The following is a 19,597-nucleotide window of genomic DNA, read 5'->3' on the forward strand; positions in this document are numbered from 1 at the left end:
GGCGTATGGATTTTTTCCTGAGGAAAAAACGCATATGCCCTTTTTGGCCAAGTGCATCATTGTGGACGTTCTGCCTCTTTTCCTATGCTTTACATGCAATTCCAGTCTACCTTCTGAAATCGGTTTCCTGCAATTCTGTCCCGCTTTCAAGTCCTCCTGGCAGCCTTACTTCAATATATTTTTGGACGATAGCTGTCATTTATAACTCTGCAGGTTTGTAAATCACAGTGCCCCTGAGCTCCTTTCTTCAACTCGCTTTCTTGTGAGCTGGCCGCAACACCGCAGGATTGCTTCAGGCCCTAGTGTGGTTCCGGCATGGCACGCTGAGCCTTTGTTTAATTCCTCTTCCTGGTGGGAAATGAGAGTTAAATTTGCCCGTCCAGACACCTCCAGCTAGTCTCTCATTGGTTCTCCCTATTCCTGTTCATTTTCCGCAGAAACTGCAAACTGGGCCAAACAGGAGGTTAAAGGCACTGACTCTCCAAGTGGGGAGAGTGTTAGTAAAGCGTCTGGAATGTTGCACCCGAGTACCAGGGGACGAAACCTGAGACACATTTGAACACGTTTCCCGATCACATGGTGGATCATACTCTGGGTTCCACATGCATGTTTTAGCTGAAGGAAGAATCCCTTAAAACTGGAGAGTTGAGACGCATGGAATGGGTACCATGCATTATGACTTCAAAGGGTCTGCCTTTGCTCACCGATCCTCACCAATCCTATCACTGCTCTGTTTATGCTGCTGTACACACGCTTCATTCTCTTTCGGAGACATATAAATCCATAGGTTTTAAGATTCTTACTAGTCAGGTATATTCTTAGGCGTTTAATATGGGGTGTTGAGTCCACTTGGTTGAGCAAGGAGTAGCTCTTGTCTATTACATATTTGGCTTATGGAACGGTATCTGTGCTAATTTCAATCTCTGGTTTTATGCAGCACCCCAACTCACCTTTCCCCTTAAGCAAGCATAAGTTGGTTTTCTACATTTGAGACCCTGTTCTGTTTTGTAATTCAGTTCCTGGGTAGCCATGTTTACATTCCGTGTAGTAGTGATAACTTATGATGTTTCTTTTTCTCTATGACTTATCTTACTTAGAATCATCGTACATGAATCCACTCATTATGTTGCTATGGGCCTGATGACATAGATTTCATTGCTGAGTGATATTGCATTGTACTTAAGTACCACAACCTCTTTATCCATTTTTCGCTTTCTGTGATACTGAACTTGACCGTAAACGAGGTTCTTGTAAACAGAGCCGTCCCAAACTTTGGGGTGGCTGTGTCTTTTTGATTTTAATTTCCCTAAGCTATAGGACCATAAGTGGAAGTGCCCTAGGCTCTTTTCTTTGTTTTTTAGATGTTTCAGGAAACACCATACACTTCTCCAGAGTGGCTGTTGGCAATTTACATCCCGCCCATCAGCATAACAAGGCTCCCAGTTCTCCATGGCCTGTCCTGCCTTTCTGGATTTTACACTTTTTTCAGATGGCCCTTTTGACCGGGGGGCAGTGAGACTTCATTGTAGTGCAGATTTCCTTTGCAAGCTTGCTTGGTTGGCCAAAAAGGGCGTATGCGTTTTTGCCTGAATATATTCAGGAAAAAACGCATACGCACTTTTTGGCCAAGTGCATCATTGTGGACGTTCTGCCTCTTTTCCTGTGCTTTACATGCAATTCCAGTCTACCTCTTGAAACCGGTTTCCTGCAATTCTGCCCCGCTTTCAAGTCCTCTTGGCAGCCTTACTTCAATATATTTTTGGACGATAGCTGTCATTTATAACTCTGCAGGTTTGTGAATTACAGTGCCCCTGAGCTCCTTTCTTCAACTCGCTTTCTTGTGAGCTGGCCGCAACACCGCAGCATTGCTTCAGGCCCTAGTGTGGTTCCGGAATGGCATGTTGAGACTTTGGTTAATTCCTCTTCCTGGTGGGAAATGAGAGTTTAATTTGCCCGTCCAGACACCTCCAGCTAGTCTCTCATTGGTTCTCCCTATTCCTGTTCATTTTCCGCAGAAATTGCAAACTGGGCCAAACAGGAGGTTAAAGGCACTGACTCTCCAAGTGGGGAGAGTGTTAGTAAAGCGTCTGGAATGTTGCACCCGAGTACCAGGGGACGAAACCTGAGACACATTTGAACACGTTTCCCGATCACACGGTGGATCATACTCTGGGTTCCAAATGCATGTTTTAGCTGAAGGAAGAATCCCTTAAACCTGGAGAGTTGAGACCCATGGAATGGGTACCATGCAATATGACTTCAAAGGGTCTGCATTTGCTCACCGAACCTCACCAATCCTATCACTGCTGCGTTTATGCCGCTGTACACACGCTTGATTCTCTTTCGGAGACATAGAAATCCATAGGTTTTAAGATTCTTACTAGTCAGGTATATTCTTAGGTGTTTAATATGGGGTGCAGAGTCCACTTCGTTGAGCAAGAAGTAGCTCTTGTCTATTACATATTTGGCTTATGGAATGGTGTCTGTGCTAATTTCAATCTCTGGTTTTATGCAGCACCCCAACTCACCTTTCCCCTTAAGCAAGCATAAGTTGGTTTTCTACATTTGAGACCCTGTTCTGTTTTGTAATTCAGTTCCTTTGTAGCCAAGTTTACATTCCGTGTAGTAGTGATATCTTATGATGTTTCTTTTTCTGTGTGACTTATTTCACTTAGAATCATCGTACCTGAATCCACTCATTATGCTGCTATGGGCCTGATGACACAGATTTCAGTGCTGAGTGATATTGCATTGTACGTAACTACCAAAACTTCTTTATCCATTTCTCACTTTCTGTGATATTGAACTTGTACCGTAAACGAGGTTCTTGTAAACAGAGCCGTCCCAAACTTTGGGGTGGCTGTGACTCTTTGATTTTAATTTCCCTAAGCTATAAGACCATAAGTGGAAGTGCCCTAAGCTCTGTTGCTTTGCTTTTTAGATGTTTCAGGAAACACCAAACACTTCTCCAGAGTGGCTGTTGGCAATTTACATCCCGCCCTTCAGCATAACAAGGCTCCCAGTTCTCCATGGCCTGTCCGGCCTTTCTGGATTTTATACTGTTTTCAGATGGCCCTTTTGACCGGGGGCCAGTGAGACTTCATTGTAGTGCAGATTTCCTTTGCAAGCTTGCTTGGTTGGCCAAAAAGGGCGTATGCGTTTTTTCCAGAATATATTCAGGAAAAAACGCATACGCCCTTTTTGGCCAAGTGCATCATTGTGGACGTTCTGCCTCTTTTCCTATGTTTTACATGCAATTCCAGTCTACCTCCTGAAATCGGTTTCCTGCAATTCTGCCCCACATTCAAGTCCTCTTGGCAGCCTAACTTCAATATATTTTTGGACGATAGCTGTCATTTATAACTCTGTAGGTTTGTGAATTACAGTGCCCCTGAGCTCCTTCCTTCAACTCGCTTTCTTGTGAGCTGGCCGCAATACCACAAGATTGCTTCAGGCCCTAGTGTGGTTCCGGCATGGCACGCTGAGCCTTTGGTTAATTCCTCTTCCTGGTGGGAAATGAGAGTTAAATTTGCCTGTCCAGACAACTCCAGCTAGTCTCTCATTGGTTCTCCCTATTCCTGTTCATTTTCTGCAGAAATTGCAAACTGGCCCAAACAGGAGGTTAAAGGCACTGACTCTCCAAGTGGGTAGAGTGTTAGTAAAGCATTTGGAATGTTGCACCCGAGTACCAGGGGACGAAACCTGAGACACATTTGAACACGTTTCCCGATCACACGGTGGATCATACTCTGGGTTCCACATGCATGTTTTAGCTGAAGGAAGAATCCCTTAAACCTGGAGAGTTGAGACCCATGGAATGGGTACCATAAAATATGACTTCAAAGGGTCTGCATTTGCTCACCGAACCTCACCAATCCTATCACTGCTGCGTTTATGCCACTGTACACACGCTTGATACTCTTTCGGAGACATAGAAATCCATAGGTCTTAAGATTTTTACTAGGCAGGTATATTCTTAGGCATTTAATATGGGGTGTTGATTCCACTTGGTTGAGCAAGGAGTAGCTCTTGTCTATTACATATTTGGCTTATGGAATGGTATCTGTGCTAATTTCAATCTCTGGTTTTATGCAGCACCCCAATTCACCTTTCCCCTTAAGCAAGCATAAGTTGGTTTTCTACATTTGAGACCCTGTTCTGTTTTGTAATTCAGTTCCTGGGTAGCCAAGATTACATTCCGTGTAGTAGTGATAACTTATGATGTTTCTTTTTCTGTGTGACTTATTTCACTAAGAATCATCGTAACTGAATCCACTCATTATGCTGCTATGGGCCTGATGACATAGATTTCATTGCTGAGTGATATTGCATTGTACGTAAGTACCACAACTTCTTTATCCATTTTTCACTTTCTGTGATATTGAACTTGTACCGTAAACGAGGTTCTTGTAAAGACAGCCGTCCCAAACTTTGGGGTGGCTGTGTCTTTTTGATTTTAATTTCCCTGTGCTATAGGACCATAAGTGGAAGTGCCCTAGGCTCTGTTGCTCTGTTTTTTAGATGTTTCAGGAAACACCATACACTTCTCCAGAGTGGCTCTTGGCAATTTACATCCCATCCATCAGGATAACAAGGCTTCCAGTTCTCCATGGCCTGTAGTGCCTTTCTGGATTTTATACTTTTTTCAGATGGCCCTTTTGACCGGGGGGCAGTGAAACTTCATTGTAGTGCAGATTTTCTATGCAAGCTTGCTTGGTTGGCCAATAAGGGCGTATGTGTTTTCTCCTGAATATATTGAGGAAAAAACGCATACGCCCTTTTTGGCCAAGTGCATCATTGTGGACGTTCTGCCTCTTTTCGTATGCTTTACATGCAATTCCAGTCTACCTCCTGAAATCGGTTTCCTGCAATTTTGCCCCCCTTTCAAGTCCTCTTGGCAGCCTTACTTCAATATATTTTTGGACGATAGCTGTCATTTATAACTCTGCAAGTTTGTGAATTACAGTGCCCATGAGCTTCTTTCTTCAACTCGCTTTCTTGTGAGCTGGCCGCAACACCGCAGGATTGCTTCAGGCCCTAGTGTGGTTCCGGCATGGCACGCTGAGACTTTGGTTAATTCCTCTTCCTGGTGGGAAATGAGAGTTAAATTTGCCTGTCCAGACACCTCCAGCTAGTCTCTCATTGGTTCTCCCTATTCCTGTTCATCTTCCGCAGAAATTGCAAACTGGGCCAAACAGGAGGTTAAAGGCACTGACTCTCCAAGTGGGGAGAGTGTTAGTAAAGCGTCTGGAATGTTGCACCCGAGTACCAGGGGACGAAAACTGACACATTTGTACACGTTTCCCGATCACACGGTGGATCATACTCTGGGTTCCACATGCATGTTTTAGCTGAAGGAAGAATCCCTTAAACCTGGAGAGTTGAGACCCATGGAATGGGTACCATGCAATATGACTACAAAGGTTCTGCATTTGCTCACCGAACCTCACCAATCCTATCACTGCTGCGCGTATGCCACTGTACACACGCTTGATTCTCTTTCGGAGACAAATAAATCCATAGGTTTTAAGATTCTTACTAGTCAGGTATATTCTTAGACGTTTAATATTGGGTGCTGTGTCCTCTTCATTTAGCAAGGAGTAGCTCTTGTCTATTACATATTTGGCTTATGGAACGGTACCTGTGCTAATTTCAATCTCTGGTTTTATGCAGCACCCCAACTCACCTTTCCCCTTAAGCAAGCATAAGTTGGTTTTCTACATTTGTGACCCTGTTCTGTTTTGTAATTCAGTTCCTGTGTAGCCAAGTTTACATTCCGTGTAGTAGTGATATCTTATGATGTTTCTTTTTTCTGTGACTTATCTCACTTAGAATCATCGTACCTGAATCCACTCATTATGCTGCTATGGGCCTGATGACATAGATTTCATTGCTGATTGATATTGCATTGTACGTAAGTACCACAACTTCTTTATCCATTTTTCACTTTCTGTGATATTGAACTTATACCGTAAACGAGGTTCTTGTAAACAGAGCAGTCCCAAACTTTGGGGTGGCTGTGTCTTTTTTATTTTAATTTCCCTAAGCTATAGGACCATAAGTGGAAGTGCCCTAGGCTCTGTTGCTTTGTTTTGTAGATGTTTCAGGAAACACCATACACTTCTCCAGAGTGGCTGTTGGCAATTTACATCCCGCCCATCAGCATAACAAGGCTCCCAGTTCTCCATGGCCTGTCCTGCCTTTCTGGATTTTACACTTTTTTCAGATGGCCCTTTTGACCGGGGGGCAGTGAGACTTCATTGTAGCGCAGATTTCCTTTGCAAGCTTGCTTGGTTTGCCAAAAAGGGCGTATGGGTTTTTTCCTGAATATATTCAGGAAAAAACCCATACGCCCTTTTTGGCCAAGTGCATCATTGTGGACGTTCTGCCTCTTTTCCTATTCTTTACATGCAATTCCAGTCTACCTCCTGAAATCGGTTTCCTGCAATTCTGCCCCACATTCAAGTCCTCTTGGCAGCCTAACTTCAATATATTTTTGGACGATAGCTGTCATTTATAACTCTGTAGGTTTGTGAATTACAGTGCCCCTGAGCTCCTTCCTTCAACTCGCTTTCTTGTGAGCTGGCCGCAATACCACAAGATTGCTTCAGGCCCTAGTTTGGTTCTGGCATGGCACGCTGAGCCTTTGGTTAATTCCTCTTCCTGGTGGGAAATGAGAGTTAAATTTGCCTGTCCAGACAACTCCAGCTAGTCTCTCATTGGTTCTCCCTATTCCTGTTCATTTTCTGCAGAAATTGCAAACTGGCCCAAACAGGAGGTTAAAGGCACTGACTCTCCAAGTGGGTAGAGTGTTAGTAAAGCATTTGGAATGTTGCACCCGAGTACCAGGGGACGAAACCTGAGACACATTTGAACACGTTTCCCGATCACACGGTGGATCATACTCTGGGTTCCACATGCATGTTTTAGCTGAAGGAAGAATCCCTTAAACCTGGAGAGTTGAGACCCATGGAATGGGTACCATAAAATATGACTTCAAAGGGTCTGCATTTGCTCACCGAACCTCACCAATCCTATCACTGCTGCGTTTATGCCACTGTACACACGCTTGATACTCTTTCGGAGACATAGAAATCCATAGGTTTTAAGATTTTTACTAGGCAGGTATATTCTTAGGCGTTTAATATGGGGTGTTGATTCCACTTGGTTGAGCAAGGAGTAGCTCTTGTCTATTACATATTTGGCTTATGGAATGGTATCTGTGCTAATTTCAATCTCTGGTTTTATGCAGCACCCCAATTCACCTTTCCCCTTAAGCAAGCATAAGTTGGTTTTCTACATTTGAGACCCTGTTCTGTTTTGTAATTCAGTTCCTGGGTAGCCAAGTTTACATTCCGTGTAGTAGTGATAACTTATGATGTTTCTTTTTCTGTGTGACTTATTTCACTTAGAATCATCGTAACTGAATCCACTCATTATGCTGCTATGGGCCTGATGACATAGATTTCATTGCTGAGTGATATTGCATTGTACGTAAGTACCACAACTTCTTTATCCATTTTTCACTTTCTGTGATATTGTACTTGTACCGTAAACGAGGTTCTTGTAAAGACAGCCGTCCCAAACTTTGGGGTGGCTGTGTCTTTTTGATTTTAATTTCCCTGTGCTATAGGACCATAAGTGGAAGTGCCCTAGGCTCTGTTGCTCTGTTTTTTAGATGTTTCAGGAAACACCATACACTTCTCCAGAGTGGCTGTTGGCAATTTACATCCCATCCATCAGGATAACAAGGCTTCCAGTTCTCCATGGCCTGTCGTGCCTTTCTGGATTTTATACTGTTTTCAGATGGCCCTTTTGACTGGGGGGCAGTGAAACTTCATTGTAGTGCAGATTTCCTATGCAAGCTTGCTTGGTTGGCCAAAAAGTGCGTATGGGTTTTCTCCTGAATATATTGAGGAAAAAACGCATACGCCCTTTTTGGCCAAGTGCATCATTGTGGACGTTCTGCCTCTTTTCGTATGCTTTACATGCAATTCCAGTCTACCTCCTGAAATCGGTTTCCTGCAATTTTGCCCCCCTTTCAAGTCCTCTTGGCAGCCTTACTTCAATATATTTTTGGACGATAGCTGTCATTTATAACTCTGCAAGTTTGTGAATTACAGTGCCCATGAGCTTCTTTCTTCAACTCGCTTTCTTGTGAGCTGGCCGCAACACCGCAGGATTGCTTCAGGCCCTAGTGTGGTTCCGGCATGGCACGCTGAGACTTTGGTTAATTCCTCTTCCTGGTGGGAAATGAGAGTTAAATTTGCCTGTCCAGACACCTCCAGCTAGTCTCTCATTGGTTCTCCCTATTCCTGTTCATCTTCCGCAGAAATTGCAAACTGGGCCAAACAGGAGGTTAAAGGCACTGACTCTCCAAGTGGGGAGAGTGTTAGTAAAGCGTCTGGAATGTTGCACCCGAGTACCAGGGGACGAAAACTGACACATTTGAACACGTTTCCCGATCACACGGTGGATCATACTCTGGGTTCCACATGCATGTTTTAGCTGAAGGAAGAATCCCTTAAACCTGGAGAGTTGAGACCCATGGAATGGGTACCATGCAATATGACTACAAAGGTTCTGCATTTGCTCACCGAACCTCACCAATCCTATCACTGCTGCGCTTATGCCACTGTACACACACTTGATTCTCTTTCGGAGACAAATAAATCCATAGGTTTTAAGATTCTTACTAGTCAGGTATATTCTTAGACGTTTAATATTGGGCGCTGTGTCCTCTTCATTTAGCAAGGAGTAGCTCTTGTCTATTACATATTTGGCTTATGGAACGGTACCTGTGCTAATTTCAATCTCTGGTTTTATGCAGCACCCCAACTCACCTTTCCCCTTAAGCAAGCATAAGTTGGTTTTCTACATTTGTGACCCTGTTCTGTTTTGTAATTCAGTTCCTGTGTAGCCAAGTTTACATTCCGTGTAGTAGTGATATCTTATGATGTTTCTTTTTTCTGTGACTTATCTCACTTAGAATCATCGTACCTGAATCCACTCATTATGCTGCTATGGGCCTGATGACATAGATTTCATTGCTGATTGATATTGCATTGTACGTAAGTACCACAACTTCTTTATCCATTTTTCACTTTCTGTGATATTGAACTTATACCGTAAATGAGGTTCTTGTAAACAGAGCAGTCCCAAACTTTGGGGTGGCTGTGTCTTTTTGATTTTAATTTCCCTAAGCTATAGGACCATAAGTGGAAGTGCCCTAGGCTCTGTTGCTTTGTTTTGTAGATGTTTCAGGAAACACCATACACTTCTCCAGAGTGGCTGTTGGCAATTTACATCCCGCCCATCAGCATAACAAGGCTCCCAGTTCTCCATGGCCTGTCCTGCCTTTCTGGATTTTACACTTTTTTCAGATGTCCCTTTTGACCGGGGGGCTGTGAGACTTCATTGTAGCGCAGATTTCCTTTGCAAGCTTGCTTGGTTGGCCAAAAAGGGCGTATGGGTTTTTTCCTGAATATATTCAGGAAAAAACCCATACGCCCTTTTTGGCCAAGTGCATCATTGTGGACGTTCTGCCTCTTTTCCTATTCTTTACATGCAATTCCAGTCTACCTCCTGAAATCGGTTTCCTGCAATTCTGCCCCACATTCAAGTCCTCTTGGCAGCCTAACTTCAATATATTTTTGGACGATAGCTGTCATTTATAACTCTGTAGGTTTGTGAATTACAGTGCCCCTGAGCTCCTTCCTTCAACTCGCTTTCTTGTGAGCTGGCCGCAATACCACAAGATTTCTTCAGGCCCTAGTGTGTTTCTGGCAGGGCACGCTGAGCCTTTGGTTAATTCCTCTTCCTGGTGGGAAATGAGAGTTAAATTTGCCTGTCCAGACAACTCCAGCTAGTCTCTCATTGGTTCTCCCTATTCCTGTTCATTTTCTGCAGAAATTGCAAACTGGCCCAAACAGGAGGTTAAAGGCACTGACTCTCCAAGTGGGTAGAGTGTTAGTAAAGCATTTGGAATGTTGCACCCGAGTACCAGGGGACGAAACCTGAGACACATTTGAACACGTTTCCCGATCACACGGTGGATCATACTCTGGGTTCCACATGCATGTTTTAGCTGAAGGAAGAATCCCTTAAACCTGGAGAGTTGAGACCCATGGAATGGGTACCATAAAATATGACTTCAAAGGGTCTGCATTTGCTCACCGAACCTCACCAATCCTATCACTGCTGCGTTTATGCCACTGTACACACGCTTGATACTCTTTCGGAGACATAGAAATCCATAGGTTTTAAGATTTTTACTAGGCAGGTATATTCTTAGGCGTTTAATATGGGGTGTTGATTCCACTTGGTTGAGCAAGGAGTAGCTCTTGTCTATTACATATTTGGCTTATGGAATGGTATCTGTGCTAATTTCAATCTCTGGTTTTATGCAGCACCCCAATTCACCTTTCCCCTTAAGCAAGCATAAGTTGGTTTTCTACATTTGAGACCCTGTTCTGTTTTGTAATTCAGTTCCTGGGTAGCCAAGATTACATTCCATGTAGTAGTGATAACTTATGATGTTTCTTTTTCTGTGTGACTTATTTCTCTTAGAATCATCGTAACTGAATCCACTCATTATGCTGCTATGGGCCTGATGACATAGATTTCATTGCTGAGTGATATTGCATTGTACGTAAGTACCACAACTTCTTTATCCATTTTTCACTTTCTGTGATATTGAACTTGTACCGTAAATGAGGTTCTTGTAAAGACAGCCGTCCCAAACTTTGGGGTGGCTGTGTCTTTTTGATTTTAATTTCCCTGTGCTATAGGACCATAAGTGGAAGTGCCCTAGGCTCTGTTGCTCTGTTTTTTAGATGTTTCAGGAAACACCATACACTTCTCCAGAGTGGCTGTTGGCAATTTACATCCCATCCATCAGGATAACAAGGCTTCCAGTTCTCCATGGCCTGTCGTGCCTTTCTGGATTTTATACTTTTTTCAGATGGCCCTTTTGACCGGGAGGCAGTGAAACTTCATTGTAGTGCAGATTTCCTTTGCAAGCTTGCTTGGTTGGCCAAAAAGGGCGTATGGGTTTTCTCCTGAATATATTGAGGAAAAAACGCATACGCCCTTTTTGGCCAAGTGCATCATTGTGGACGTTCTGCCTCTTTTCGTATGCTTTACATGCAATTCCAGTCTACCTCCTGAAATCGGTTTCCTGCAATTTTGCCCCCCTTTCAAGTCCTCTTGGCAGCCTTACTTCAATATATTTTTGGACGATAGCTGTCATTTATAACTCTGCAAGTTTGTGAATTACAGTGCCCATGAGCTTCTTTCTTCAACTCGCTTTCTTGTGAGCTGGCTGCAACACCGCAGGATTGCTTCAGGCCCTAGTGTGGTTCCGGCATGGCACGCTGAGACTTTGGTTAATTCCTCTTCCTGGTGGGAAATGAGAGTTAAATTTGCCTGTCCAGACACCTCCAGCTAGTCTCTCATTGGTTCTCCCTATTCCTGTTCATCTTCCGCAGAAATTGCAAACTGGGCCAAACAGGAGGTTAAAGGCACTGACTCTCCAAGTGGGGAGAGTGTTAGTAAAGCGTCTGGAATGTTGCACCCGAGTACCAGGGGACGAAAACTGACACATTTGAACACGTTTCCCGATCACACGGTGGATCATACTCTGGGTTCCACATGCATGTTTTAGCTGAAGGAAGAATCCCTTAAACCTGGAGAGTTGAGACCCATGGAATGGGTACCATGCAATATGACTACAAAGGTTCTGCATTTGCTCACCGAACCTCACCAATCCTATCACTGCTGCGCTTATGCCACTGTACACACGCTTGATTCTCTTTCGGAGACAAATAAATCCATAGGTTTTAAGATTCTTACTAGTCAGGTATATTCTTAGACGTTTAATATTGGGCGCTGTGTCCTCTTCATTTAGCAAGGAGTAGCTCTTGTCTATTACTTATTTGGCTTATGGAACGGTACCTGTGCTAATTTCAATCTCTGGTTTTATGCAGCACCCCAACTCACCTTTCCCCTTAAGCAAGCATAAGTTGGTTTTCTACATTTGTGACCCTGTTCTGTTTTGTAATTCAGTTCCTGTGTAGCCAAGTTTACATTCCGTGTAGTAGTGATATCTTATGATGTTTCTTTTTTCTGTGACTTATCTCACTTAGAATCATCGTACCTGAATCCACTCATTATGCTGCTATGGGCCTGATGACATAGATTTCATTGCTGATTGATATTGCATTGTATGTAAGTACCACAACTTCTTTATCCATTTTTCACTTTCTGTGATATTGAACTTATACCGTAAACGAGGTTCTTGTAAACAGAGCAGTCCCAAACTTTGGGGTGGCTGTGTCTTTTTGATTTTAATTTCCCTGTGCTATAGGACCATAAGTGGAAGTGCCCTAGGCTCTGTTGCTTTGTTTTTTAGATGTTTCAGGAAACACCATACACTTCTCCAGAGTGGCTGATGGCAATTTACATCCCGCCCATCAGCATAACAAGGCTCCCACGTCTCCATGGCCTGTCCTGCCTTTCTGGATTTTACACTTTTTTCAGATGGCCCTTTTGACCGGGGGGCAGTGAGACTTCATTGTAGCGCAGATTTCCTTTGCAAGCTTGCTTGGTTGGCCAAAAAGGGCGTATGGGTTTTTTCCTGAATATATTCAGGAAAAAACCCATACGCCCTTTTTGGCCAAGTGCATCATTGTGGACGTTCTGCCTCTTTTCCTATTCTTTACATGCAATTCCAGTCTACCTCCTGAAATCGGTTTCCTGCAATTCTGCCCCACATTCAAGTCCTCTTGGCAGCCTAACTTCAATATATTTTTGGACGATAGCTGTCATTTATAACTCTGTAGGTTTGTGAATTACAGTGCCCCTGAGCTCCTTCCTTCAACTCGCTTTCTTGTGAGCTGGCCGCAATACCACAAGATTGCTTCAGGCCCTAGTTTGGTTCTGGCATGGCACGCTGAGCCTTTGGTTAATTCCTCTTCCTGGTGGGAAATGAGAGTTAAATTTGCCCGTCCAGACACCTCCAGCTAGTCTCTCATTGGTTCTCCCTATTCCTGTTCATTTTCTGCAGAAATTGCAAACTGGCCCAAACAGGAGGTTAAAGGCACTGACTCTCCAAGTGGGTAGAGTGTTAGTAAAGCGTCTGGAATGTTGCACCCGAGTACCCGGGGACGAAAACTGAGACACATTTGAACACGTTTCCCGATCACACGGTGGATCATACTCTGGGTTCCACATGCATGTTTTAGCTGAAGGAAGAATCCCTTAAACCTGGAGAGTTGAGACCCATGGAATGGGTACCATAAAATATGACTTCAAAGGGTCTGCATTTGCTCACCGAACCTCACCAATCCTATCACTGCTGCGTTTATGCCACTGTACACACGCTTGATACTCTTTCGGAGACATAGAAATCCATAGGTTTTAAGATTTTTACTAGGCAGGTATATTCTTAGGCGTTTAATATGGGGTGTTGATTCCACTTGGTTGAGCAAGGAGTAGCTCTTGTCTATTACATATTTGGCTTATGGAATGGTATCTGTGCTAATTTCAATCTCTGGTTTTATGCAGCACCCCAATTCACCTTTCCCCTTAAGCAAGCATAAGTTGGTTTTCTACATTTGAGACCCTGTTCTGTTTTGTAATTCAGTTCCTGGGTAGCCAAGATTACATTCCGTGTAGTAGTGATAACTTATGATGTTTCTTTTTCTGTGTGACTTATTTCACTTAGAATCATCGTAACTGAATCCACTCATTATGCTGCTATGGGCCTGATGACATAGATTTCATTGCTGAGTGATATTGCATTGTACGTAAGTACCACAACTTCTTTATCCATTTTTCACTTTCTGTGATATTGTACTTGTACCGTAAACGAGGTTCTTGTAAAGACAGCCGTCCCAAACTTTGGGGTGGCTGTGTCTTTTTGATTTTAATTTCCCTGTGCTATAGGACCATAAGTGGAAGTGCCCTAGGCTCTGTTGCTCTGTTTTTTAGATGTTTCAGGAAACACCATACACTTCTCCAGAGTGGCTGTTGGCAATTTACATCCCATCCATCAGGATAACAAGGCTTCCAGTTCTCCATGGCCTGTCGTGCCTTTCTGGATTTTATACTTTTTTCAGATGGCCCTTTTGACCGGGGGGCAGTGAAACTTCATTGTAGTGCAGATGTCCTATGCAAGCTTGCTTGGTTGGCCAAAAAGTGCGTATGGGTTTTCTCCTGAATATATTGAGGAAAAAACGCATACGCCCTTTTTGGCCAAGTGCATCATTGTGGACGTTCTGCCTCTTTTCGTATGCTTTACATGCAATTCCAGTCTACCTCCTGAAATCGGTTTCCTGCAATTTTGCCCCCCTTTCAAGTCCTCTTGGCAGCCTTACTTCAATATATTTTTGGACGATAGCTGTCATTTATAACTCTGCAAGTTTGTGAATTACAGTGCCCATGAGCTTCTTTCTTCAACTCGCTTTCTTGTGAGCTGGCCGCAACACCGCAGGATTGCTTCAGGCCCTAGTGTGGTTCCGGCATGGCACGCTGAGACTTTGGTTAATTCCTCTTCCTGGTGGGAAATGAGAGTTAAATTTGCCTGTCCAGACACCTCCAGCTAGTCTCTCATTGGTTCTCCCTATTCCTGTTCATCTTCCGCAGAAATTGCAAACTGGGCCAAACAGGAGGTTAAAGGCACTGACTCTCCAAGTGGGGAGAGTGTTAGTAAAGCGTCTGGAATGTTGCACCCGAGTACCAGGGGACGAAAACTGACACATTTGAACACGTTTCCCGATCACACGGTGGATCATACTCTGGGTTCCACATGCATGTTTTAGCTGAAGGAAGAATCCCTTAAACCTGGAGAGTTGAGACCCATGGAATGGGTACCATGCAATATGACTACAAAGGTTCTGCATTTGCTCACCGAACCTCACCAATCCTATCACTGCTGCGCTTATGCCACTGTACAGACGCTTGATTCTCTTTTGGAGACAAATAAATCCATAGGTTTTAAGATTCTTACTAGTCAGGTATATTCTTAGACGTTTAATATTGGGCGCTGTGTCCTCTTCATTTAGCAAGGAGTAGCTCTTGTCTATTACATATTTGGCTTATGGAACGGTACCTGTGCTAATTTCAATCTCTGGTTTTATGCAGCACCCCAACTCACCTTTCCCCTTAAGCAAGCATAAGTTGGTTTTCTACATTTGTGACCCTGTTCTGTTTTGTAATTCAGTTCCTGTGTAGCCAAGTTTACATTCCGTGTAGTAGTGATATCTTATGATGTTTCTTTTTTCTGTGACTTATCTCACTTAGAATCATCGTACCTGAATCCACTCATTATGCTGCTATGGGCCTGATGACATAGATTTCATTGCTGATTGATATTGCATTGTACGTAAGTACCACAACTTCTTTATCCATTTTTCACTTTCTGTGATATTGAACTTATACCGTAAACGAGGTTCTTGTAAACAGAGCAGTCCCAAACTATGGGGTGGCTGTGTCTTTTTGATTTTAATTTCCCTAAGCTATAGGACCATAAGTGGAAGTGCCCTAGGCTCTGTTGCTTTGTTTTGTAGATGTTTCAGGAAACACCATACACTTCTCCAGAGTGGCTGTTGGCAATTTACATCCCGCCCATCAGCATAACAAGGCTCCCAGTTCTCCATGGCCTGTCCTGCCTTTCTGGATTTTACACTTTTTTCAGATGGCCCTTTTGACCGGGGGGCAGTGAGACTTCATTGTAGCGCAGATTTCCTTTGCAAGCTTGCTTGGTTGGCCAAAAAGGGCGTATGGGTTTTTTCCTGAATATATTCAGGAAAAAACTCATACGCCCTTTTTGGCCAAGTGCGTCATTGTGGACGTTCTGCCTCTTTTCCTATTCTTTACATGCAATTCCAGTCTACCTCCTGAAATCGGTTTCCTGCAATTCTGCCCCACATTCAAGTCCTCTTGGCAGCCTAACTTCAATATATTTTTGGACGATAGCTGTCATTTATAACTCTGTAGGTTTGTGAATTACAGTGCCCCTGAGCTCCTTCCTTCAACTCGCTTTCTTGTGAGCTGGCCGCAATACCACAAGATTGCTTCAGGCCCTAGTTTGGTTCTGGCATGGCACGCTGAGCCTTTGGTTAATTCCTCTTCCTGGTGGGAAATGAGAGTTAAATTTGCCCGTCCAGACACCTCCAGCTAGTCTCTCATTGGTTCTCCCTATTCCTGTTCATTTTCTGCAGAAATTGCAAACTGGCCCAAACAGGAGGTTAAAGGCACTGACTCTCCAAGTGGGTAGAGTGTTAGTAAAGCATTTGGAATGTTGCACCCGAGGACCAGGGGACGAAACCTGAGACACATTTGAACACGTTTCCCGATCACACGGTGGATCATACTCTGGGTTCCACATGCATGTTTTAGCTGAAGGAAGAATCCCTTAAACCTGGAGAGTTGAGACCCATGGAATGGGTACCATAAAATATGACTTCAAAGGGTCTGCATTTGCTCACCGAACCTCACCAATCCTATCACTGCTGCGTTTATGCCACTGTACACACGCTTGATACTCTTTCGGAGACATAGAAATCCATAGGTTTTAAGATTTTTACTAGGCAGGTATATTCTTAGGCGTTTAATATGGGGTGTTGATTCCACTTGGTTGAGCAAGGAGTAGCTCTTGTCTATTACATATTTGGCTTATGGAATGGTATCTGTGCTAATTTCAATCTCTGGTTTTATGCAGCACCCCAATTCACCTTTCCCCTTAAGCAAGCATAAGTTGGTTTTCTACATTTGAGACCCTGTTCTGTTTTGTAATTCAGTTCCTGGGTAGCCAAGATTACATTCCGTGTAGTAGTGATAACTTATGATGTTTCTTTTTCTGTGTGACTTATTTCACTTAGAATCATCGTAACTGAATCCACTCATTATGCTGCTATGGGCCTGATGACATAGATTTCATTGCTGAGTGATATTGCATTGTACGTAAGTACCACAACTTCTTTATCCATTTTTCACTTTCTGTGATATTGTACTTGTACCGTAAACGAGGTTCTTGTAAAGACAGCCATCCCAAACTTTGGGGTGGCTGTGTCTTTTTGATTTTAATTTCCCTGTGCTATAGGACCATAAGTGGAAGTGCCCTAGGCTCTGTTGCTCTGTTTTTTAGATGTTTCAGGAAACACCATACACTTCTCCAGAGTGGCTGTTGGCAATTTACATCCCATCCATCAGGATAACAAGGCTTCCAGTTCTCCATGGCCTGTCGTGCCTTTCTGGATTTTATACTGTTTTCAGATGGCCCTTTTGACCGGGGGGCAGTGAAACTTCATTGTAGTGCACATTTCCTTTGCAAGCTTGCTTGGTTGGCCAAAAAGGGCGTATGCGTTTTCTCCTGCATATATTGAGGAAAAAACGCATACGCCCTTTTTGGCCAAGTGCATCATTGTGGACGTTCTGCCTCTTTTCGTATGCTTTACATGCAATTCCAGTCTACCTCCTGAAATCGGTTTCCTGCAATTTTGCCCCCCTTTCAAGTCCTCTTGGCAGCCTTACTTCAATATATTTTTGGACGATAGCTGTCATTTATAACTCTGCAAGTTTGTGAATTACAGTGCCCATGAGCTTCTTTCTTCAACTCGCTTTCTTGTGAGCTGGCCGCAACACCGCAGGATTGCTTCAGGCCCTAGTGTGGTTCCGGCATGGCACGCTGAGCCTTTGGTTAATTCCTCTTCCTGGTGGGAAATGAGAGTTAAATTTGCCTGTCCAGACACCTCCAGCTAGTCTCTCATTGGTTCTCCCTATTCCTGTTCATCTTCCGCAGAAATTGCAAACTGGGCCAAACAGGAGGTTAAAGGCACTGACTCTCCAAGTGGGGAGAGTGTTAGTAAAGCGTCTGGAATGTTGCACCCGAGTACCAGGGGACGAAAACTGACACATTTGAACACGTTTCCCGATCACACGGTGGATCATACTCTGGGTTCCACATGCATGTTTTAGCTGAAGGAAGAATCCCTTAAACCTGGAGAGTTGAGACCCATGGAATGGGTACCATGCAATATGACTACAAAGGTTCTGCATTTGCTCACCGAACCTCACCAATCCTATCACTGCTGCGCTTATGCCACTGTACACACGCTTGATTCTCTTTTGGAGACAAATAAATCCATAGGTTTTAAGATTCTTACTAGTCAGGTATATTCTTAGACGTTTAATATTGGGCGCTGTGTCCTCTTCATTTAGCAAGGAGTAGCTCTTGTCTATTACATATTTGGCTTATGGAACGGTACCTGTGCTAATTTCAATCTCTGGTTTTATGCAGCACCCCAACTCACCTTTCCCCTTAAGCAAGCATAAGTTGGTTTTCTACATTTGTGACCCTGTTCTGTTTTGTAATTCAGTTCCTGTGTAGCCAAGTTTACATTCCGTGTAGTAGTGATATCTTATGATGTTTCTTTTTTCTGTGACTTATCTCACTTAGAATCATCGTACCTGAATCCACTCATTATGCTGCTATGGGCCTGATGACATAGATTTCATTGCTGATTGATATTGCATTGTACGTAAGTACCACAACTTCTTTATCCATTTTTCACTTTCTGTGATATTGAACTTATACCGTAAACGAGGTTCTTGTAAACAGAGCAGTCCCAAACTATGGGGTGGCTGTGTCTTTTTGATTTTAATTTCCCTAAGCTATAGGACCATAAGTGGAAGTGCCCTAGGCTCTGTTGCTTTGTTTTGTAGATGTTTCAGGAAACACCATACACTTCTCCAGAGTGGCTGTTGGCAATTTACATCCCGCCCATCAGCATAACAAGGCTCCCAGTTCTCCATGGCCTGTCCTGCCTTTCTGGATTTTACACTTTTTTCAGATGGCCCTTTTGACCGGGGGGCAGTGAGACTTCATTGTAGCGCAGATTTCCTTTGCAAGCTTGCTTGGTTGGCCAAAAAGGGCGTATGGGTTTTTTCCTGAATATATTCAGGAAAAAACTCATACGCCCTTTTTGGCCAAGTGCGTCATTGTGGACGTTCTGCCTCTTTTCCTATTCTTTACATGCAATTCCAGTCTACCTCCTGAAATCGGTTTCCTGCAATTCTGCCCCACATTCAAGTCCTCTTGGCAGCCTAACTTCAATATATTTTTGGACGATAGCTGTCATTTATAACTCTGTAGGTTTGTGAATTACAGTGCCCCTGAGCTCCTTCCTTCAACTCGCTTTCTTGTGAGCTGGCCGCAATACCACAAGATTGCTTCAGGCCCTAGTTTGGTTCTGGCATGGCACGCTGAGCCTTTGGTTAATTCCTCTTCCTGGTGGGAAATGAGAGTTAAATTTGCCCGTCCAGACACCTCCAGCTAGTCTCTCATTGGTTCTCCCTATTCCTGTTCATTTTCTGCAGAAATTGCAAACTGGCCCAAACAGGAGGTTAAAGGCACTGACTCTCCAAGTGGGTAGAGTGTTAGTAAAGCATTTGGAATGTTGCACCCGAGGACCAGGGGACGAAACCTGAGACACATTTGAACACGTTTCCCGATCACACGGTGGATCATACTCTGGGTTCCACATGCATGTTTTAGCTGAAGGAAGAATCCCTTAAACCTGGAGAGTTGAGACCC

General features: G+C 43.6%; 1 long non-coding RNA gene across 4 annotated transcripts in view; it reads left to right on the plus strand.

Annotated features, from left to right (window-relative positions):
- Positions 1–1,073: 1,073 nt before the first annotated feature.
- Positions 1,074–19,597, plus strand: part of LOC137220952 (uncharacterized) — a 1,206,879-nt gene continuing 1,188,355 nt past the window's right edge. For all 4 annotated transcript variants that reach the window (XR_010941856.1, XR_010941857.1, XR_010941859.1 and 1 more), the window contains exon 1: positions 1,074–1,183. This is a non-coding gene — a long non-coding RNA (uncharacterized lncRNA). The remainder of the gene's footprint in view (positions 1,184–19,597) is intronic.

This window comes from Pseudorca crassidens, chromosome 3, assembly GCF_039906515.1.
Source record: "Pseudorca crassidens isolate mPseCra1 chromosome 3, mPseCra1.hap1, whole genome shotgun sequence".
Classification (NCBI taxonomy): Eukaryota; Metazoa; Chordata; class Mammalia; order Artiodactyla; family Delphinidae; genus Pseudorca; species Pseudorca crassidens.